This window comes from Mesoplodon bidens (genome assembly GCF_964165515.1).
Source record: "Mesoplodon bidens genome assembly, contig: HAP1_SCAFFOLD_231, whole genome shotgun sequence".
In the NCBI taxonomy this organism is placed as follows: Eukaryota; Metazoa; Chordata; class Mammalia; order Artiodactyla; family Ziphiidae; genus Mesoplodon; species Mesoplodon bidens.
Window position 1 is genome coordinate 703,818 of NW_027671346.1, and position 23,915 is coordinate 727,732.

At 37.1% G+C, this 23,915-nt stretch overlaps 1 long non-coding RNA gene across 3 annotated transcripts in view; it reads right to left on the reverse strand.

Annotated features, from left to right (window-relative positions):
* Positions 1-23,915, reverse strand: part of LOC308611540 — a 68,657-nt gene that overhangs the window by 19,111 nt on the left and 25,631 nt on the right. For 2 of the 3 annotated variants that reach the window (XR_014014957.1, XR_014014958.1), the window contains one exon: positions 3,354-3,429. This is a non-coding gene — a long non-coding RNA (uncharacterized lncRNA). Of the gene's footprint in view, positions 1-2,540; positions 2,891-3,353; positions 3,430-23,915 lie in introns of those variants that run through there. The other variant, XR_014014959.1, reaches the window with a different exon arrangement.

Sequence of the window (23,915 nt, forward strand, 5' to 3'; positions counted from 1 at the left end):
TTAAAATAATGTGGCTTTGTAACCAATTATTTACATGTTGTTTTATCCACAGAGAATCTTTTTTGAAAAATAAAGTTATTTATTATTTATTTTTGGCTGTGTTGGGTCTTTGTTGCTGCATACAGGCTGTCTCTAGTTGGGGCGAGCGGGGACTACTCTTCGTTGTGGTGTGCGGGCTCCTCATTGCTGTGGCTTCTCTTGTTGTGGAGCACGGGCTCTAGGTGCTGGGGCTTCAGTAGTTGTGGCACGTGGGCTTCAGTAGTTGTGGCTCATGAGCCCTAGAGCATAGGCTCAGTAGTTGTGGCGCACTGGCTTAGTTGCTCTGAGGCATGTGGGATCTTCCCAGACAAGGGCTCGAACCCATGTCCCCTGCACTGGCAGGCGGATTCCCAACCACTGTGCCACCAGGGAAGTCCCCACACAGAGAATATTAAGGGCAAAACATACAACTCGATTAACTACACTTCCTCCTGTTCACATTTCCCTCATCTTTTCTTCATCTTCTGTCTATGTATCCTTGACCCTGTTTATATTAAGTGCTTTTACCATTATATTTGATTGTCTGTATTCCGATGAGTTACCACAATGATTTATGAGACACGGTAGGATATAAATGCATTCAAGTTATATATATATATATATATATATATATATATATAAAATATATATATATACGTGTATATATGTATATATATATATGTGTGTGTGTGTGTGTAGTTTGCTTGAGTTCAGTGTTTATTGTTTTCTGTACTGAATTCATTAGCATGGGTCGGTATAAAATTTAGCATAGGTCAATATGTAATTTGTAAACTAATAAAGTCTTAAAAGTGAGGAAATAAGTCTTTTAAATTTAATTATTTATTGTAAAGAGCAGAATAGCATACATAAACAGGTGCCTAATGAAAACTTGTATTCTAATTTGGAACTCTCATGAAGACCTATTTTTTTGTTCTTCTAATGGTATGATAGTAGGCCATTTGGTTATTTTTATTTTTATGGCTTTAACTTTAGAACAATTAAATATTCATAAATTTTAAAAAGTATTTTTCTTTATTTGATGGGGGTGGGATACTGGAGAAATGAAAGGTCAAACACCTACTGAGGAATCCATACTTGTCTATATAGTGTGTACTTTTATTTCAATAAGTGATTTAAAATTCCTAAAAGGATGCTATAATAAGTTATTATGCCATTTTACAGACTGAATTAAGTGAATTTCTGGGAGGTATGAAATTTGCCTAAGGCTATTCAGCTGCCAAGTGGTAGAAGTGAGAATTAAATCCAGGTATACCTATCACCAAAGTTTCTGCTCATCTCTTTACATCATCCACTTTTAATAGCCAATGCTTTCCTGCTTACAAATATGACTGAGGTTTCCAGACAGTCAACATTGCTTTTTAATCAGATAGAAAAATGACTGTTGCTTCTCTAAAGACATATTCCTTTTCCATTAAGTGACTTTAGTTGTTCAAATAATACTTCCAGACAGTAGTAATCATACAGTTGGAGACTAAGAACAGAACTCAGGGATGTGTCTAGCAGTCAGTAAAGACCAACTGGGCTCACTGATGATACTTATGGTCATTTCCTCTAGACTAACATAATCTTATTAATAAGACCCTAATAATTCATAGTACTGCTCTTGCCTGATTGTTCATCTCCCTCTATCACTCTCTCTTTCCCCAGATTATTATTATTTTTGATAATTTTTGGTGAATTAAATTCAGGGATTAGTATTCAGGAGTGCTAGTCACAAAAGCAGAGAAACTTAGCTCACACCAAAGGAAGAAAATAGAGAAAAAGTATAAATTATATGAATACACACATATCACACATGTACCAACTATATGTTGCACTTCTCCAAAATCTATTCGGTATCTGCACATTTATTGTATATTAACAGTAAGACTAGAAATGAGTGTAACGCTCTGTTTACAAGATACAGAAAACAGACCCAAATATGGAAATTACTGGCAATGAGAATGGGGAAGAAAGGCTACAACAACGAATGTAGATGATATTTTTGTTTCTTAGCTATGATGCCAAATACTGAACTTTCAACTTGAGACAAGGAGGCCATAAAAAGTTGTATTCGTTTCCTAGAGGTGCCATGACAAAGTACCGGAGACTGGGGAGGTTAAACAACAGAAATTTACTCATTCACAGTTGTAGAGGCTAGAAATCTGAGATAAGGTGTCAACAGGATTGATTTCTTCTGAGGTATCTCTTCTTGGTTTGTAGATGCCATGTTTTCCTTTTGTCTTCACATGGTCTTCTCTCTGTTCATGTCTGTGTCCTAATATTTTCTTTTTATAAGGACACCAGTCATATTGAATTAGAGCCCACCCATTTGACCTCATTTGACTTCAGTTACCTATTTAAGGGCCTTATCTCCAAATACAGTCATATTACGAGGTATTGGGGGTTAAGACTTCCACATGCTAACTTGAGCAGGACACAGTTCAGGTGATAATAGAAGATAAGAGTAATTTAAGCAAGTAAGTAACTATTGTTTACAGTGAGTTGCTTTAAGGATACGAATTTACTCAAGAAAAACAAGAAGAAATTACATAACACTGTGTGTTATACAAAGATATTAAATTAATCATCATAACCTCCTGTGAGATGGGCATTAAATTAGACTAAGCAAGAGTAAGCAACTTATCCAGAATTGTATAGTTGGTACTTTCCAGAATTTAAACCAGGTATTTTTCCAGTTCCATTCTACCTTATATATTCATTTCATTATTTGAAATGAATTTTGAGTCTTCATTTTGCTTAGTTTCTGAAGTTATATGGGGATAGAATGGAGTTGGATATTTTCAGTGACATTCACACATGGGGAAGGAAATTGAGTCCAGAAGCTTCAGCAATGTTTCCATGGAGAACGCTAACAACAGAACCAGAAACACCGTTATCCTTTTGGTTCAGTGATCTTTCCTAAAGCACTACAAGAATCAATTTTAAGAAGCCCAATGTTTTCCAAACTTTCACCAATGGGCTCTCTAGGGTCCTCTAACAATATCTAAGAGACTAACTACTTTCACATTCCAAGCCACTTAAGACAAGGGGTTCTGATTTTTCTCTGTGAGGAAATCAAGTGACAATCATAGCTGGTAATTTAGGATAGTTTCTTCAGGGCCCAGGCAAAACCTAATACGCAAGTAATAATCATTGTTAAGTGCATCTTTGACAAGGATTCATCAAGTATCAAAGAGGTCTATAAATTGGGAGAAATTATGATCAAAGACAAACATAGACCGCAGATATTTAATTAATGCTCAATTATTTATGAGTTTAACTTTGGTTAACCTCATTTTCCTTTTTCTAGACAAAGAGACCAGAATACTTACCTTCCAAAACAAGATTTATTGTGTTCCTTTAATTCAAAGCATACAGTGACTTCTACATTCACTCCACCAAGTTTTGCTAGGAGAGAAAAGGAGACATTATATTTTGTCTTGAATTTCATATGCCATCATACTTCACTTAGCTCATCCTACTGGAAGCACTTTGATGGCAGATTCTACAGTCTTGTCTTACATCCTCTACGGAATCAAGCCAAGGGATTCACACATAGTTACAGCTGGAAAAACGTTTGTTCTGGGTTGACACTTTTAGCCTTTACCACCAAGACTTTATCACCAAGATCTATCTTTACAGTCTCTAAACAGGAGACCTTCTTGCCTTCCATTTTCATAATGACAAGGAAGGTAAAGGGAAGAACTGAGAAGTACCCAAAGTCAGCTAGCAGCCAGCACAGATAAATCATCTGTGGAGATATTGTTTCTTTCAAAAGATATAAACATAAGAGGAAGTCCTAGTGTTTGAAACAATTGTGCATAATAAAATTCCATGAAAACCTAGAAATCCAGATGCAGATCAGTAACATATTGGCTAAATAAGCTATTATGTTCATGCAATGGACAAGTGTACAGACATTAAGAAGAAGGAGATACTCATTTCTATGAGATTCTCTTTTCACTGAACTCAACAGTGCTGCAAAAACAATGTTACATAATACTTTTTCTTTAACATTATATCAGGCATCCTCATCTTGTCCTGCATTTATTGCCAGTGTTACTAAAGTTTATCATTTACCTCTTTCTCTTGTAGACATATAATTTCTTCTTATTTTGGAAGGATTCATCAATCCCTATTTTACTCTTTCTTTCAAATTACAAATGAATATTGAATTTTATAAACTATCTTTTGCGGGATATTTCAAGTGATTGTATAGTTTTCCTCTCCTTGGACCTTGTTATATGGTAAATTATATTTTGTTATTTTATATATGCTATTTATTATATGTCATATTATGTTTACTAATTACATTTATTACATTATAATTACATTATAATTAAGGTAGCATTTATTTTAGATAGACAAAACAACCAGTGGAATAGGAAGCATCTTAAAATTAGATGCAAGAGCATAGGGGAATTGAGATTAAAATAAAATTCACATTTTGGATCACTAGCAAAAATTATTCAACAAAAGTGGGAAAATATGGCTATCATTACTAAATTCTTGATACAGCAACTAGTTAAAAGTTAAAAAATAATGAAACTGTAAAAGTATCAGAAACCTGGGAGACATGAAATAAAGTATTCATGAGGAATACCTTTCTAAGATACAAAGAAAAAAGGATACATTTAATTATATAAGAATTAAAATTTGCCTCATGGCAAAATGCACTACAAAGGTCAGAAAACAAGCAAAAGAAATTGGGAAATATATCAAGAAATGGATATGATTTCTTTACAACTTTTGAGAGAAGCACATGTTTCTTTTTCCTTTAACCTGTTATGTGGGTATTAATCTATAATGTAAGTGCATGGTTCCTTTCCTTTAACCTGGAATGTGAGATTTAATCTATATGGTAAGTGCATGGTTCCTTTCCTTTCATCTGTAATGTGAGTGTCAACATGCGGCACTGTTTCCAAGCACAGACTGTGGATGTTCCTGTACTGGTCCCATCACTGACCATCCACAAAAACTTACAAATGTTGCTTCACTTTCCTGGGGGTTAGAGTCTTAGCTAAGAAATGGAAGCAAAATAGAACTTTCCCCCAGGGATGATAGAAGGTTTAAAGGAGTAAATATGTAAGTGACTTAGCACAGTGCCTAGTACAACAGAGATCAATATAAGTACTTATCAATTTTTTAAAGAGACAGATGAAAGAAATAAAATGTGGTGATTTCAATCTATTGATATATATTCTTGACTTTAAACTACCTTTTCATTCATTGGATGACCTAACTTGCTCATGATTTTTCTTACTCTAGTGAACTTGGGTAGCTAATATCATAGTTTAAAATTTTTGCTTTTATATTTACAAGTAAATTTGACCTGTAAATTTATTTTTCCTTACAGTCCTAATCTATTTTAAGTATTAGGATTATATAGACTTCATAAGATGAATAAAGGAGAATTCTTCCTTCGCTATCTCTAGAAGTTTTTCTTAGTTAATATTGATGTTATCTGTTTAACAGAAGTTTGATAGAATTCACCTCCCAAATGATCTGGCTGGGTCTGGTATTTTCTTGGTGAAAGACTGTAAACTATTGACATAATTCCTTTACTGCTGAAAGAACTCCAGCTATAAATTTCCTCTTGTGTCAGTTTTGGTAAACTTTAGGAGCTAGGAAATTGTCCACTTTACAGAAATGTTCAAATTTACTGGCATTTCATATATTCTCTGCTAGAACATTGTCCTGATTCTTTCTGTATATTATTCACTTATGTTTTTGTTTTGCTTAATCAAAGTGTGTTTTTTAAATCTTTTCAAAGAATATTCTTTGGACTTACTAAATCTCCTCAATTTTATACTTTTTTCTGTTTTATTAAGTTCTGCTCATATATTTATTATCTATTTTTCTATGTTCTCAGGGTTTATTGTTTTACTCTTCTGATGTCAATTAAAACACTTGGTTATTAATTTTAAGAAATCTTTTTAGTTATAAATACTTGAACTTTTTGAAGATTCCAGCTTAGTTGTAAGTATCTAAGGGTCAGCTCGTCCACATTGTTGCTAGCCTAAGGCTAAGTTCACCCTATCGCAATGTATATATTGACATTTTTTCCCCTCGACTTTCTGTGTTTTGCTACTTCTCACTTTTCTTTGGAGAGAAGCCCTTTGAAACACCCTTAACTTATTTTACAGCCAATAAGTCTTTAAAATAATGTGTATTTTTTAAAGATAAATCTACTTATATAATTAGGCAGAAAATCTGATCTGCCATATTTTTAAAAACAGCATAAATTTACTCTTCTCCATGATTAATCTGCTGTATTACATGACCTTTGAGTTTTTAGCTTTATCAATGACGTACTTGAAAAATGTTTTAAAGATCCTACCCAGTCTTTTAAAACATCCTTGTTCCTTGTTTCAGTTCTAGTTTTATGTATATTTTCTGCCTTGCACCTGATTAGTCCAACATCTGATGGATGGCCTTGGGAATCTAATTCTGGTATTGATTGTTTTTTGCTGATTCTCTCCACTTCTAGCTGATTTCTTCATTATTGTGTAAATTTAGATCATGAGCTCATGTTTAGCTAAACTTTATCTGTGGGAAGGCTATAGGCCTGTGTTGAAGATCTACCTCTCCAGAAAGGGTTTAGTTTTGTGTTTGGAATACCACCGATTTGGGAGCATTTTAAGTTAATTTCTTAGCTTCTGTTTGCAAGACCGCACATAAACTTGCAACCCAAACACTGTGTACACGGATCTGGGGTTCAGAATTCTCGAGATTTCCTACCTGTTTCCTACCCAGAGCAGAAGCCAAGAGAATTTGGTCTTAGTCTCCCTTTGCCAGCAGATATTTTTTCTCCTGGCACACCCTTTCATTGAAGGTGAAGCTAGGGATAGATAGGTTTAGTTCTAACTTCCCATCTAGTAGGGATGGAGTCTTACCTCCTGCCTCTCATGTGGTCATGGCCACTTAAAAACAAGTCTCTATGTCAGGTGTGTCATTAAACTATGGCCTGTGTTCCAAATCCAGACAGATGCCTATTTTTATGGCCTATGAGCTATGAATAATTTTCACGTTTTAACTGGTAACATTTTAAATGGTTACCTAAGTACATAAATATTAACCTCAATTTTGCCTCTTTGGTCTACAAAGCCTAAAATATTTGTCACTTAGCTCCATAAAAACAGGATTTCCAGCTTCTGTTCTAAGCTATCAATATCTTCAATCCACTCCTAACATAGCTATAACTCTCACACATGTACCACCCTTCTTTCACAGGTCCGGGAAATTTCTACTGCATACTTCAAAAATCAACCACGCACTTAAAAATAAGTTCTGTACATTTAACCTAGCATACCTAACCCTTTTCCTTTAGGAGAGTTTTTCAAGTAATCTTGCCCACCGTATTCTTTAGAGCTTCATTAATAATGGCAAAACATTAAAACAACTTAACATTCAACAAATGGGAATTGTTCATAACAATTATAGAAGCACATACAGTAGAAAACTCTAAACTGTTATTGAAACAGTGAGACATAACTAGTTTTATTCTTAGAGAACTATGTTTATTTAGGTCCCTTTTGTTTAAATAAGTATATTTCTGTGTATGTATGTATATAGTCATGTATTTATATACACATACATTATTTGTATGATATAGTTCTATAAGCATATGAAATACATACCTAAACACATACCTTTGATTTATATTTGTATACATACACAGGAATATAATTATATATATTATATAGTTATATACATTGAACTGAAAACTGGTAGTATACATATATATCGTGTATAAATGTGTGTCTATGTGCATGTGTAGAAAAGCAGGTTGAGAGATATGCAAGCATGAGTTAGACAGGGTTCACGACTGTAAAAGTAGTTATGTGTAGGTAGTGAGGTTAAGGCCCATTTGATTGAAAATATTGCATATTTTTACATCAATTGTTATGATGAACAGATTCCTATGTAAATAAAATTATAAATAGCTATACATACTTGTATGTATAATGTATAATTAAAATATATATAGTTGTATAGATGTATTATATTTATGTTACATAATATAATTGTCTTATACTAATACATGATATATTGTGTTATATAGAATATGTTAACTATAGTGTATTATATCAGATAATAATAATTATATATTTATAATATATATATATAAATATAATATATATAATTTATATATTATCATTGTTTTATAATCAATATTACAGGATTTATCATATTAATATTATGAACATATTAACCATATAAATACATTTCATTACTCATACATTTTGTATATAATATATGCTAGGCAAAAATATATATTAATATAATACATAATTGTTATACATTAATATAAATATTAGTATATTACATTTATATATCAATATAATATTTAATATTGGTATATTTATATTATATTTAATATATACATAGCTAATGCTCTTTAAAGCCATCTGCTACAAGTAGAATAAGACCAGGAGTATGGCCAAAGCAAATTCTAAAAATATTAGATTACTTATATTCATTTATATGTCATTTTCCTGGAATCTGCATCTGGCTATTAGAGAAATATTGTTTTCTTGGCTATTTTGGCCCTATTTCTGCCATATACATTTTGGAATATTCTTCCCAGTTAAGTAAGTACCACCTTTGGGATTTTTATTAGAATGGTATTTAGACACATTTGAGGAAAACTGATATTCTGTTAATAATGTCTTGGGACTTATCCAATGTTTTTCAATAAAATTTGAAAATGTTCTTCCATAAAGGACATAAACACATATTCTTTTAGATTTATTCTTGGGCATTATATATTTCTATAAATGATGTCTTCATGTTTCGTAATAATTTGATGCTGTGATATGTAACTGCATTCGTTTTTTAGGGTAATATTCTTATATCCTGCAAACATGCTAAACTGTCTGTGAAATTCAAAACTTTGTTTAGAGTTTTGTTTCCATGTTGACAACTATTTTCTCTACTGCTAATAATGATTTTGTTTCCTCCTTTATATTTCTTATACATGATAGTTTCCTTTCTTGTCTTACTACTTTAGCTAGACTTCCTAGCACAACGCTGAATAGAGCAGTGACAGTGGGCATTCTTTTCATGTTCCCAATTTTAAAAGAAACGGTTTAAACACTTCACTGTCCAGTATGATGTTTATTTTGTTTTGTTTTTTGACTTTTGTCTTTATCAAGTTAAAATAAGTATCTTTTCATTTCTCGTCTGCTGAGGTTTATGTTGTTGTTCTGGTTACTATGAAAGGGTGTTAAATGGTGTCATGTGCCATTTTCTGTAAACACTGGGATAATCAAAAGCATCATGTCTCTTTTAATCTATTAACAGTGGCTTACACTAATAATTTCTAAAAGTTTTATCATTTTTATTCCTGACGCAATCCTTGTTTTCGTCTTTCATTGGGTGTTGATTCTTCTTAAACATTCTGCACACCCCACCCCACCCCATCCTCAACATCTACTTCCAGAGAAACCAACCAGTGACAATGGTTGGTTACTGCATTTTAGGACAGTTTCAAGCCACCTGGTTATGACATTCTTAAATACTTCTAATCCTACTGGCTTCCAAACTTCTTGCCTGACACTCCCTTTTCTGCCACCTTATAATCTTACCTATAGGTATATCCAGGTTAAACATTACATTTTCCACAAAATCTCTTTTTAGTGTCCCTAAACTTCCTTAATGCAATGACCTTCCACTCTGCTCACAAAGTACTTTGTTGTGATATGTAAGTTAAATGTATGAAGTAATAAAAATCAAATAAAATTTTAATTACCATAAATTTGCTGTCAAGTTTTTAGAGACTAGAGAAAATAGATAGGAGAGTGACTGGACATAGAAGGGAACAAAGCAAATAACGAATGAGAAATTAGGCATCTAAAGTAGAAAACATATTTACAGACTAATCCGTGATGGTTGGTACCCAATGGCCTGTAGTGTCAAAACAAGTCATGTGGCCAAGTGAATTGGGAGAGCAGGACAAGTAGGAGTGGTGTGTTAGAACTAAGAATATGTTCACAACTACATTTCTGAGGATGATTACCTCTCCTCCTGCCTCACTGTAGAAATGTGTGTTAGGTAATGCCACTAAGTAAAACGTAGGAGTTCATACTCCCTTTGGATGTCGGTAATTAGCATAGACACGACCTTATTTCTCCCCACTGATATTTCTTTAATAATCCTGATTCCATAATCTGTGTCATTTCTTGTGGCTTAGCATGGCCCTCACTCTGGGGCTCTACACCTTAGGCCGAATTGGTTTTGCTGGATGTTTTTAAGAAGAGGAAACACAGAAGATAACATAAGAACACTAAGTGACTTGCAGAGAGCACAAAAGGAAGAAAAAGCACAGAAAAGGCAGTTGGAATGCATGACACTGCAGACCAGAGCTCTACTGTTGCTTCTTACCCTACCTTGAGACTTCTTTGACTGTAAACATTACACTTTACTGTACTGGCTGACTCTGCCATTTTCTTTAGGAATTATGAAGCAAACAACAACAAAAACTTATACAGTGTGGTCCTATCTCTTTTATTAATCACCTTGTCTTAAAATTCTTCCCAAACCCTATGACTAGTCATTTTGAAAACTTTTATTATTGCCTAATGCACTGTTATATTTTTGTTGCTGTTGATTTCCTCTCCCCACTCTGTGATTTCTAGTGTGTCTTCTAGGAATACCTATCCTTTTCACCTGGTGAAGTCGCACTGCAATGTTTGGACCAAGACGTGCATGACCTCACCTGAAATGATTTCTCCAGCTCCCTCAAGCCAGAGCAAGTGACCACCTCTTCCAGATGTCCTTACGATTTTCTGCAGACCTTTAAGTTTTCTTTGGTACACTGTTAATTTCCATTTTCCCCAATTCGTCTTTGCTATCACCCCTCTCCACTTCAGCATCTAACATGGGGTAATGCATATGGCAGAAAATAATGGGGGCTGAGTAAATCAGTAAGAAAATAAATGAAGACTTAATGATACCAAAGCACACTTCCAAAATGATATATTCATTACAAATCAAAATCTCTCTTTCACATTCCTTAGTAGATAGTATTTCTTCTTATCTATTTCAGGGAAAGAGGGTAGACTTTCCTCTTCGAAGGCATTTGATCTATCTTTTAATTTGTATCAAGGATGCAGGGTGCCTTTAGTCTTTTATTAGCATAGTATTCCCTTGTCATCTACAATAACTCAATTTCAGCTTTCCTGACTCCATAAGAAATATTATTCTAAAGTATTACCGTGTCGTCAACAATAACTCAATTTCAGCTTTTGGTAGAAAAGCTGAAATTGAGTTATTGTTAATGACACGGTAATACTATTCAAAAGTCTTAAAGAAATGTAAGTGTAACACAAGCTGGAACTTGGCAAGAACACGGAAATAGCTATGGATATATAAACAATCAAGGAAGCAAACAAAGCCCTAATATGGATTTGATAGCTTGGCCAAAAGTTGTGGTGTGCATAGTATAGTCACGTGACTCAGACAGAAAAGCACTGAATTCCTTAAGTTGAGATATCTGGTTTTCCTTAATTAACACTAATCTTTTGATGTTCGGACTACCTGCCCTTTGTTACAAAACTTCTATATAACCTGGTTCCCCTCCTTGCCTCCTTGGAGCAGCTTCTCAGAGCTGTCTGAAATGCTGTCTCTCAGTCTGCAGTGCTCATTTTGCTCCAAATAAAACTTAACTCGAAAAACAAAAGAGCCAAGGGACACATTTATTGGAAGCCATGTAATCCTTTTTTTTTTTTCTTTTAGAGAAACAGAAAACGTTATTGTACATATATGAAAGCGTTATTTAGTTGTATTATAGAAGTCACATAATTCTTAAGCATTTATTCTGGAATGATCAAGTTGCTTTGTTCAATTTTCATATAATATTTTCCATCTTTATAGTATGTTAATTTTAAAATAGTCACACTCTACTTTAAAGTCTGCCTATGCTATGCTTAACCCCGTAGGGTTCTGTTATTGTTGTTAAAAATCACACAAATATGAAAAAACTTATTGAAATAAAGAATAAGTAAACTATTTACATGGGTGGATATATATACATGTACATGCATGTTTATATGTATAGATGTGTGTGTGCCTATTAGATCTCTGTGTATGTATGAATTTCCCGAAGTTCTAAAGGCAAAAGAGAAGGCACCAAGCTGCTCTGACTGAGAGAGCTGGAGAAGGTATCTCAGGTAATGTGACACTTGCATTGATGATAAACAATGCCGTTGGGAATTACCCAGATGCAACATACATAAAGTGCCTAATATCTGTTTTTTATTACATGAAAATAATAAGTATCCCATGAAGCAAGAACTATCGATAAACATAAATGCCGTGAATTCACAGCAGAAATAAACAAATACTTCAGATCTACCATGAGTGAGGCTCCATACCGATCCCGATTAAAAACACCAAACAAGACCGCCTGGAGGGGTGGGATGGGGAGGGTGGGAGGGAGGGAGATGCATGAGGGAAGGGATGTGGGAACAGATGTATATGTATGACTGATTCACTTTGTTATAAAGCAGAAACTAATAAAAAATATTCATCTGGTAATTAATGTAAAGTAAATAATAGGAGAACCTAAAAAAAAAAAGAAAAAGCATTTCTTTTTGAAAAAACAATCCTTTATTAAAAATTATGTAGAGGGCTTCCCTGGTGGCACAGTGGTTGAGAGTCCAGCTGCCGATGCAGGGGACACAGGTTTGTGCTCCGGTCCGGGAAGATCCCACATGCTGCGGAGCGGCTAGGCCCATTAGCCATGGCCGCTGAGCCTGCACGTCCGGAGCCTGTGCTCCACAACGGGAGAGGCCACAACAGTGAGAGGCCCACGTACCGCAAAAAAAAAAAAAAAAAAAAAAAAAAAATTATGTAGAGAAGAAAAATGTAATTTACAAAGCCTTTTGATTGGTCAAGTTTAGTGTAATGGAAAAAAAAGTTCTAATCCATATCCAGCACTGGAGCCATCATATTTCCATTTTGTAGTCAACTGGATAAATTTTCTTTCATTCCACCTCTCAGAATTTGTCCTTTTGAGGCAGACAAACAACTCAGCCTTGGCAATACTATCTCTTATTTAACAATCTATTTCAGACTTATTCTTGGCAGTTAACAATGACCTCGCATTGCTGACACATTTTCAGTGTGTGTGTGGCTGTGTATGAAATGTTGCTATCTTCGTACATTGCTCTCCCCTTTGTTCATCAACCTTGTCTTGTCTCCTACTCTGTCTTGCAGCTCTAATTGTTTTTACTCCTTTGAAACCATCTGAGAAAGAAGGTCCTAAATGAATAGTATTCCTTTCCAGTCCTTTCTGCCAGCTTAGAAAATTTCCAGTTTCTTCCTCCCTGAATATTTTTGGTTTTGTTAAGATATTTTTTCTTCCCATCGCGCCTAATCAAGACCTAGGCCCACCCAATCGTCTTCCAGCAGGAATACCCCCAAGGCCTTCAGATGCCATAATGGAAGAGCATGAGGTTCTAAATAAGAACACTTAAGTCATAATCCTGCCACTTCCTAGCTAGAGACCCTTAAGCAAATGACTGAGCCGCTCTGGGATTCAGTTTCCTCATCTGTAAATATGGGGGTGATCATTATATCTAACTTTTAGGGTTGTTTTAAAGGATTAAATAAATATATATGAATGTTCTTGAGAAGTGTAATTCAGGGATACTGACTTCTGTTCAGTTCAATAAACATTTGTTAGTAACTAACAGGGGTGGCAAACTCAAAAGATGTCAATACATGCAGCAGGCAGGGTTCCATGTATTAGGGAGCAGGGAGAATGTGTGTCTGGAGAACTAGAGGTCAAAAGCCTGTCTGAGGAGGATAACCACTACTCAGTCCCAGCCCACAGTTTGCATCTGCCACATCGTATGGCAGGCCCCAGAAATGCAAAGAAAAATATCTGGTGTGTGGTAGACTTTGCAGTGCACCGCCCCATCTCCCTTCAGGAAATGAAGTGCTGTCCCAGCTGCAGAAAGTGCTGTCAGCAGATGGCCTTCAGCTGTCAACCACTGCAAGCATTGCTTCGGCTGCAGAGCTGCCTCTTCCAATGTCATGCCCCTTCCTGGGATGGTCCATGCCAAATGATTGATCAGGTAAGGGATGCCCGGCCATCCCATGCCAATTTAGAACAACTCTGAAAGGGTACTCAGCTCCAGACCTCTTTATGGTGTTGGATGAGGCAGCTGGGTTTGCAACAGGGCTTGATTTCTCCCTTGGCCCACTCCTGCTGCCTTCTCCTTTCCACAGGTGTTCATCCCAAGGGCACTCCTGAATAAACATCTTGTACACTAAAGTCTGTCTCAGAATCTGCTTCCTGGGGAATCCAACCTGCAATACAATTCTTGAACTAATGAAACAATTTTTGTAGTAAGCTAGGTAGACAGATGATATCAATATCATATAAGTGCTAGGATAAATATACACGCAAAAGCTACGGGAAGGAAGGAGGGAGGGAGCATCTAGTTCAACCAAAGGTACTCAAGTTAAGTCTTTCCAGAGCAGACAAGCTTGAGGTTACTTTTGAAGGCTAATTAGGGTGTAACCAGATAAAGAAGAGGGAACAGATATTCCAGGTAGAGAAAGAGAAGGCTAAAAGCAAACAGATATCCAAGGAATAGAGACTTGGGTATCCATCAAGAACCACCAGCAACTTGTTCTAATAAAACTTAATAGAATAGAACCTAAAAGAACTAATAGAACATAAATTCTAAACTGAGGATTGGCATGAGATAAAGTGAGAGAGAAAAGTTATAACTTAAGAGCTTGGCCTTGATCCAGTAGATAATGGTGATTGAAGATTTTTCTTCCTAGCTCTTTGGAACTTGTTCTTTCTTTCCCCCAACAAGCTTTACATGTTGGTCTTTCATGGAACCTATTTTCATTCAATAGGACTATCTTGAGAAACCTCATCTCTTGACATAATTTAAAATCTAGATATGAACATCCAACTCAAAGTCTCCACTTGAATGGCCTGCAAGAACCACAAACTGGATGTGTCCAAAATTGAGTTCATTACCTGAAGTTCGTACACCTCATCTTTTTGAATTCCCTACCCCGGTGAACATTAGCACTGTCTATCTACCCAGTTGCCCAAACCAGAGTCCTAGGCATCAGTCTTGATCTCTTTCTCTCCTTCACCCTCCAAGTTCAATCCTTCAATGTCTCCTATGAATAATACCACTTTAATATATTTTGGATCATTCTGTATCTACCACTACTTCCTGAGTTCAGTAAAAGCTCTTAACAACTGGCTAATCTGCCTCCAATTTTACCCCTTTCAAATCTCTTTTCCAAACAACTATAAGAGTAATCCTTCCAAAACACAAATCTGATCATGCCAATCCTCAGCTTAAAGTTCTCTGGGGTCCTCATAATCTTTGAGATGAAGTCTAAAGTCCTTAAAACTCTTCATCATCTGACCAGTGATTTCATACTTTCTGCTTCGCCCACACTATATTACTTTAAATTCTTCCAGCTCTTTATGCTCTCTCTTGCTTTTAGGATGTGCACCAGGTTGCACTCATAGCCTGAAATATCTTTCCCTACCTGTCTCTCCTCCTCTCCTTCCTTTTACCTGATTAACTCCTATCAGTCCTTCAGGGCTAAGCTTAGGTGTTAATTTCTCCAGGGAGTTTTCTCTGCCACTCTTACCCTTATTATGAGATAAGTGCCTGGTTTCTAATTCTATCTATCTATATACTTACTTCTCTCTACCATGAGATTATAATTGAAGGCAGAGAACATGTCTTATTCATTTCTGAATTTCTAACATTTAGCATAATATATGGCACATAATAGTTTACAATAAATATTTTCTAAATAAACGAATGAATGAAACAGAATTTGATATTTAAATGCTCACTCTGATGGCAATGTGGGTCACAGTTTCAAGAGGGAACTTACTAGAGGCCAGAAGACAGGTTACAAGAAGTAGTAATGACCTAAACCAGAAAACTGGGAGTAGAAATAAAGAAAAAAAGGAGTTAGAGAGAGAAATATCTTGGAGGCAAAATGAGCAGAATTGGTGATAGGACATCGGGGTGAGAGAAAGATTGTGGTATAAAATGATTCCTAGATTTCTGACTTGGGCACTAAAATAGTGATACCTTAACTATGACAATACAAGGGAATAAAGGGCATAAAGATGATGAGTGTGATGAATTCATTCAGGGCATGTTGAGAGTGAGATGCCAAGGGGAGATTCAGGTGGAGTTATTTGGACATCCACCTACAGGGTGAAGGGAGGAGAAGAAACTATAAATGGGATGGCCTACAGGAACAGTGAAGGTATGGAGGTGGAGCACAGTGGAAACTCCAACTTTGCTACCGATTGTGCTGGATCTCTTCCTTTTGCCCCTCCAGATCCACTCTCTGCCCTGACCCGGGAGACTGACTTATATGGATGACACCAGTGGGCTTCTATGTCCTCTGGTTTTGTTTGGGTTTAGTCAATGTGGGAGACCAAGAGTATATAGAAGGAGAGAGAAGAGTGAAGGCTGGATATTTATTCTCCAGCTTGCTCCCTGCTTCATCCCTCCACCAAATGTCACAGCAACTCTCAGGTAGCCTCTTCAGGCAACCACCTCTCCAGGTTCCAGGAACTGACCCTTGCCCCATCAGGCCTAGGTGGGCTAATGAAGCCACGTGTTATTAGCATGGGCTGCTCCTAAGCCACACATGCTTCATAAAAAGACGCTTCATTAAATTATCTTCAATTACCCAGCTTGAATATGCCATCCATTTCCTAAAGAGATCCTGAGTGATACATAGGGAATCCTAGGAAAGAAAAGATAGGCAAACTGATCTGATAAATTAACTCTATTCCAGTGATTTAGTGGATTACCTTTCTGAAAGAGTCTTCTCTGAAAACTAAAGGAATAACTCTAACAGTGGGAATTTCAGGTCCCTAAGACAAACGAGTAAGTGGTTGGTAGCCAGGATGACTGTAATGGGAAATAACTTGGGAATCCCACAAATTAAATTTCAAGGAGGCACCTTCCAAAGGGCTAAATAACTGTACAAATGCATCACTTGTAGGTATCCATGGTGACATGGTATCATATTATAATGAACTTTGTGAGACAGTAATGACAGGGGTTACAAATAACTGGGTATAAAATGCTGGTGGGTTGGGGGAACGGATCTAACAGTACTACACTCTTGCCACTCAGTGACACCCACCCCACTTGAGTCTAATAGCTGGGCATCAAAATAGAGCAAAAGAAATGTAAGAATATTAGGAGAAATTCAGCTGTCTACTCCACTGGAACCACAGATTAATATTTATATATCTTGTTGCATTGAAGATGGGGTTTTGATAAACACATATGGCTTCAACATTATCTTTTTTAAAGTTGGACAATGGCCTTTCTTGAAGCTCCTCAAAATATAATATGGGCCACTGTTGACTCTGCCCCAGTTCTACGATATCTCCTTCCATGTCTGTATCCTCTTGGTCATCTTTACTGCTCCACAGTTTATGACTCACTTTCTACATGAATGCTCTAAAGCAATTCCACTTGACTCAAGACGGCTATTGTCATAGCTATAATCCCTCAGCAGCCCTTATCTTGCTAGCTTGTTTACAGAAAGTGGCCAGATTGCAAAGTTAATTTGTTTTTCTATGATTTATCCAATCAATCCTGCCAAAATGCAGGGGGAAAAAATAATGGAGGCTACTCGAGAACAATTAAAACGTCAGCATGTTTAGAGACTTAACAGTAATTCAAATATGAAATAGTTTTGATGTTGATATTCAAGTCATTAGAACTTAGTGTTAATCAGGCCATTAGAACTTTGCATTAACTTACCAGTTAGCCAAGAAGGGCAGTGGACCCAGGGCTATGGGTTGCTTATCTCAAGTCTACAATCTAAATCAAATAAAAGAAAAATCCCAAACTTGGCAGTAACCCTAGAGTCCCATCTCTTCTAACTTGCTTCTTTTTTTAATAGATCTTTATTGGAGTATAACTGTTTCACAATACTGTGTTAGTTTCTGTTGTACACCAAAGTGAATCAGCCATATGCATACATATATCCCCACATCCCCTTCCTCTTGAACCTCCCTCCATCCTCCCTAGCCCACCCCTCTAGATCATCGCAAAGCACGGAGCTGATCTCCCTGTGCTATGTTGCTGCTTCCCACTAGCTATCTATTTTACATTCGGTAGTGTATATATGTCGATGCTACTTACTCTCTCACTTCACCCCAGCTTCCCCCTCCCTCCCTCCTCAAGTCCATTCTCTATGTCTACATCTTTATTCATGCCCTGCATCTAGGTTCATCAGTACCATTTTGGGTTTTTTTAGATTCCATATATATGTGTTAGCATACGGTATTTGTTTTTCTCTTTCTGACTTACTTCACTCTGTATGACAGACTCTAGGTCCATCCACCTCACTACAAATAACTCAATTTCGTTTCTTTTTATGGCTGAGTCATATTCCATTGTATATATGTGCCACATCTTCTTTATCCATTCATCTGTTGATGGACATTTAGGTTGGTTCCATGTCCTACCTATTGTAAATAGTGCTGCAGTGAACATTGTGGTGCATGTCTCTTTTTGAATTATGGTTTTCTCAGGGTATATGCCCAGTAGTGGGATTGCTGGGTCGTATGGTAGTTCTATTTGTAGTTTTTTAAGGAACCTCCATACTGTTTTCCATAGTGGTTGTATCAATTTAAATTCCCACCAACAGTGCAGGAGGGTTCCCTTTTCACCACACCCTTTCCAGCATTTATGGTTTCTAGAATTTTCTGATAATGGTCATTCTGACCGGTGTGAGGTGATACCTCATTGTAGTTCTGATTTGCATTTCTCTAATAATTAGTGATGTTGAGCATCTTTTCATGTGCCTCTTGGCCATCTGTATGTCTTCCTTGGTGAAATGTCTATTTAGGTCTTCCACCCATTTTTTAATTGGATTGTTTGTTTCTTTGATATTGAGCTCCATGAGCTGTGTGTATATTTTGGAGCTTAACCTTTTGTCTGTTGTTTCATTTGCAAATATGTTCTCCCCAACTTGCTTCTTAATTCACTAATTTCTTATATGATGTCCCTGACAAAGTCACTTGTTAACATATTCTGCCCAAACAAACTGAGCACCTGCCAAGCATCGTTTAACCCCAAAGATGAAAGTACTTTGGTTGCTACTTCCAAGGAACTCACACCAAGCCTGTACTTGAATGTTGACTTCATAACATAAACCATTAACGACAAGTTCTCTTGAACAAAATCTGCCTCCACACAAGTTCTGGAAGAGAAAACTGTTCTGCCTTCAAGTATTTTTCGTAAGCAATTATACTTTTGGGCTATCCATCTCAACCCAACTCTCTTTTAGGCAAACTATACCAAGTTTTTTCCATCACTCCTCCTATGCCTTGGTGTCCAAGCCACTCATGATCCTGGTCATACTCCTCTATGCACATTCAAGTGTATCAAATCCCCTCTTAATATGAAGAGCACAAACTGGAAGATACACCCGAGATTTCTTCTGTTACGATGTGGGCACTGTATTTTTACTAATGTAGCTACAATTCCTCGGCTTTTGAAAAATTCCCCTGCGATTCTATTATGAGTATGGGCTTTGGAGTCAGACCCCAATTTGTTTTCATAGATAATTTTGCAGTCTTGGACAAGTTACTTCACATCTCAAAATACTAAAAAAAAAATCATCTGTGAGACAGACATAAGGTATTTTTTTGAGGGTGAAAGTGTATGACATATGTAAAGCTCTTAGCACAGTACCTGATAGGAAATACTCAAAAATCATTAATTGATGCCTTTAACATCACTTCTACTTTCACAGATGCATCCATTGTTTTCCTTTTTTTCCCCCCACATAAACTGACACCAAATCTAGTACCATACATCCTGTATTTAACTGATTTTCTCCCTGAAATTGAAGACTTCACATTTCCTATTATAACAGTTCATATGCTTTCATCTTCTCTTCCCATTTTATTAAGATTTTATCTAACTTTTGAATCCTATTGTGTTGCCTGCAGATTCGATAAGCCTGACCTTTAAGTCCTCAGCCAAGTCACTGATAAAGCGGTGACTAAAGAAGGACCAAGGACAAAAAGCCCTGTGACACATAAGGAGGATTTCATCTAGGTTTACATCCATTTCCACTTTTCATCAGTTGTTTAATGAGTTGTGAATAGAGCTTATTGCACTGACATCTGACACACATTCCTTCATCTTTCCACAAGAACATCCTGAGAGAAAAACCAAGCTGATAAATTTGTCCCTGGCATCCCCACATCTATTTACCCAGTAACTCTGTTAAATAAGAAAGTGACACTTGCTATGATTTAGTGAATTTACACTGGCTCTTCATGCTCATTTTCTTTTCCAGTTATCTGTAACTCATCTCTTTAATAATCCATGATTTTTCTTTTCCTCTTTCTTCTTCTTTGTGGTAGGCCAAATAATGCCCCTCCCCACAAATGCGTCCATGTCTTAATCCCAGAACCTGTGAATTTGTTACTTTACAGGGCAAAGGAACTTTACAGATGTGATTAAGGTCTTGAGATGAGGAGATAATCCTGGATTAACCAGGTGGGCCCAGGCTAATCACATAAGTCCTTAAAAGCATGGAACCTCTTTTCCTGGGTGTGGTCAGAGGGAGATCAAATTTTCTAGTTACGAGAGAAAAAGAGTTAGAGGGGTGCAGTGTTGCTGGGGTTTGATATGGAGGAAGGGGGCCACAAGGCAAAAGAACATGGGCAGCCTCTAGAAGCTGGAAAAGCAGGGAACATATACTCCTCCGGAGTCTCCAAAAAAGAATGCAGCTCAGCCAACACTTTGATTTTATCCCAGTGAGACCTGCATTGGACTTCTGACCTTGAGAACTGTAAAATGGTATACCTGTGTTAAGCCACTAAGTGTGTGGTAATTTTTACAGCTACCACAGGAAACTAATACCTCCTCCTCCTCCTCCTCTATTGTAAATATTTACTTTGAGTCGGCATAAATTTTTCTTCAAATTCACTTTTGGCCAATTGGGGCTTAACTGGTCCAAGGCATAAGAGACCACCAGTATGTTGGGTGAATTGCAGGAAATCATCAATCTCCTAATAACGAATTATCCTTCTCTCTTTACTAATGCAGGTAAAAATGAAATAGCTCCAGAGCAAAACTTAGAATTCTTATAATCACTGTGACTAATAACTATATCTCTTTTTGAAAAATGTAAAGTTCTTCTGGTCTTTACTCCCTTGCACCTCTGATGTAATTTAATAAAATCAGGTGCAGTTTTACTGAATGTATTCTATCCTTACAACACGTACAATAATGTTATCATGGAAACTACCTTTGTGAACCAGAGCCCAACTCTCACCTAAGAGTTCTGTGACTTTCAGAGAATTCCCTGGCAGTCCAGTGGTTAGGACTCTGCACTTTCACTGCCGAGGGCCCGGGTTCCATCCCTAGTCAGGGAACTAAGATCCCACAAGCTGCGTGGTGCAGCCAAAAAATAGTTTTGTGACTTTCAGCAGTCACTTCCATCCCTCTGCACCCCAGTTTTCATACCTAGAAAAATAAGGACATTAGACGGGATAATTTCTAAGGTCTCTTTCTTCCTCTCAATTGCTGTGTTCTATCAGAGTACAGATTAAAAAAAAAAGTCCCTGTTTCTTTGCTGAAGGATAAACCAGTTGAAGTACAGTACTTCAATCCTTTGTTCATGCCCGTCCCTCCACATGAAATGCACTCTTCTTCTCCTTTATTTTCTCTTACCACTTACATCTCCAGGTAGTAAAATCCTACTCTGCTTTCAAGTTCCAAATCAAATGCCACTTATCATGAAGACTTCCTTGATCATAGCATCAGGAGCTCATCTTGCTCTCCTCCAAAATGCTCCGGCACTCATTGCCTGTAGGCTTATCACAGACTGAGTTATTATTCTTTTCTGTTGCAACATCTTGCCACTCCAACTGGACTATTGCTTCTCGAGGATGGGGACCATGTTCCTTGTTGTCTCCTAATAGCAGGTGTTGAGTAAATATCCTTCCTTCTCTCCTATCATAATGGAAGTGGTGGCCTACTCATTCTGAAGCCTACCTCTTTCTGTCTTCTGATTCTATCCCTCTTGCCTCTCACAAACTTGGTGACATCCATTATCCCCCATCGCTCCTTTTCCTTCAACTTCAACTCCTCTTTCAGTCTCAGTCCATCAGCTCAGTTATCTTCCATTAAAAAAAAAATTCCTCCCTTGGCTCATGCCCAACTCTAGCTACATCCTTGGATCTCTCACTGCCAAATTTCATGAAGGAGTTGAGTCATTCACAGTTACTGCCTCAACTTCTCCGTCTCTCATGCCTCTCTCTCTCCACTCTAGGCTGGTTTTCACCCCATCATTTCAACAAAATATACTTCCTCCAGGGTTACCAATGTCCTCCAAGTCACCACAGCCATTAGACACTGTATTTATCTTCTAGGCAGCATTTATACTATCGACTCTGACCAGCTTTTTGAAACACTGTCCTCCAATGTCTTCCATGATTTTACACTCCTCTTTCACCTAGATGTTCCTTTGGTCTATATTGCCAGCTTACCTTCTATTATTCACCTCTCAAATACTTAACTTCCTTAGAGTTATATCCTAGACCCTCTTCTGCACTTGGTCTATAAGGTCTCTCTAGATTGTTTCCTTCCCCAAGACTCCAACTTTCATGAAAAAGAGAAAACTAGAGAGGCAAGGCCTTTGCTCTCCAGAAGTTTATATCCTAATGTAAAAAAAACAGACAATAGGGACTTCTCTGGTGGTCCAGTGGTTAAGACTCTGCATTTCCAATGCAAGGGGCCCGGGTTCGATCACTGGTCAGGGAAATAAGATCCCACATACCACCACTGAGCCCATGCGCTCTAAAGTCTGCGTGCCCCAACTACAGAAACCCGCGCATCGCAACTAGAGAAGTCTGTGCGCCGCAACAAAGAGCCCGTGCAGACAAAATAAATAAATAAATAAATAAATAAAAATTTAAAAAACAAAAATAAAAGACAATAGATAAGCAGACAAATAAATTATGAAATAATTTCATATGGTGCAAAACTAGACATAAAGAATGTCTGCATACAGAGATCATACAACAATAATTTGTGTGTGTGTGTGTGGCCGTACCACCCGGCTTGCAGGATCCTAGTTCCCCGACCAGGGATCGAACCCGGGCCCTCGGCAGTGGAAGCTCAGAGTCCTAACCACTGGACTGCCAGGGAATTCCCCATACAACAATAAACGTAACATTAAGTTGCTGGTCGACACATGTAGGACTCAGAATCCGAATTAACAATTTGAATTCACTCGGACACGTGCAGCTGGCCACTCTACCCCACGATCTGAATGCAGCGCTCTCTTCGATGTGCAGGCTCCTCTGAGTCCAGTCTGTTGACCCCATGCTGTGTGATGACTCAATGCTTCCACCTCCTGTCTCCATTTAAACGACGCAGAGCCTTCCTCTGTACATCCTGTGATGAAGTCATTGGGCCTTCACTTGGTGAGAACAACCTTCACATATTAACTGCCTGTGTGTGTGTGTTTTCCAAATCATTTGTCTCCAACAATTAAAGTGGCACTCCCTGGAATCAACAAAAATCTCAAACACAGACAAAAATCCAGGCCCTGAAAGCACATGGCAGCTCTCTGTTAAGTTGATCATCCAAAGGAACCAAAATATGTTGACAGTCACTTATTATGATCATCAAAAGGAAAACACAAAATTAAGTTCTTGCAGAGAACTCAAGGCCCCTTGAAAATACAACTGCAGGCTTTCAAGGATCTTCAGACCCTAATTTGAGAAACACGAATAACGTGAAAGGTCCTTGACTTAAAATCAAAAATTGTGGATACACATTCCAGCCCTGACATTTGTAACGAGTGGGCCTAGGCTATTCACT